The sequence below is a fragment of the Myotis davidii genome, unplaced genomic scaffold, assembly GCF_000327345.1.
Source record: "Myotis davidii unplaced genomic scaffold, ASM32734v1 scaffold1104, whole genome shotgun sequence".
NCBI lineage: Eukaryota > Metazoa > Chordata > Mammalia > Chiroptera > Vespertilionidae > Myotis > Myotis davidii.
The window spans coordinates 47277-48377 of NW_006294679.1; positions in this window are offsets into that span (position 1 = coordinate 47277).

The window sequence follows — 1101 nt, forward strand, 5'->3', positions numbered from 1 at the left end:
TTTGGGAGTGAGTTCTCGCCCTGCCTGTTGTTGTGTATGCTAACCAGTCTCAGGAGGTCAGGACGTGCGCTGTGGAGGTGGCACCTCGATGGTGAGAGGAGGGAAGGGGTGCCCAGGGCCAGAGCTGGTGCGGGGGATGGCGAGCCACTTCTCCCCAGTAGAGCACACCGGGCTGCGGACATGTCTCACCTGCAGGCAGTGTGCCACGCAGGCTCGCAGGCTCGGTGACACCCTCCCCTCAGAGGAACTGCAGCGGGAAGCAGGGCCCTCCCGGGAGCTGGGCCGAGGGGACTGGCAGCTGCTGAGCGTGACTGAGCCATTCCTAGGAAAGCAAAACAGTCCTTTTAAAACATAAGCTCGAAATTATAGCAGCAGAGACTTGAGGCTGTGGCTTTCTTATTATTTGATTCTCAGGATGACAAATCCGTCAAGGCAAATACAAACTTAAATAAAATGATACACAAGGACACTTCTAAGCTCTGAGTGTCTTCCGACAGAGAATCTGGTTTTCTTCTGAGGCGGGGGCGGAAAGCGGCCTTCCAGGTCCCCATCCCTGAACTCTGGAGATGAGTCACCTCCCCGCACAGTGCCCCTGGGAGTGCGTTCATCACCCACCAGAATTTACTCTTCAGGGGCGTCTAGCCTGGCAGCCAGTGAGTTCTAAGGGCAAAGGCTGCAGATTAGTCATACACCGAACAGAAAGCCGGCTGCAAAGGGATGTGTTCGAATGAATACTGAGTGACCCAAAGAAGACTCACAGGCCCCATGGAAGGCAACAAGCAGAAGGCAGAGTCCATTAGGTCCCCCCGACCTCGACTGTCTTCCTCTCAGGCCCCATCCCTACAGGCGCAATTTACCATGCCAGCCTCGGCCTCTCCCAGTGCCTCTGCCACTGCCTTGCACTTTTCACCTCTGTCAAAGCCTTCACTCACTCCCCCCTTTTTCATGTTTAAAATAATTTTGAAGGGAGAAACTAAGATGGCGGCAGAGATAAACACCGGGAAATTAATGCCGCTCACAACAATTGATTAATACCTCAGAGAAACAATACGGACTTCATCCAGAACCATAGGAAGCCTGGCTGACTCTAAATTCTACAAC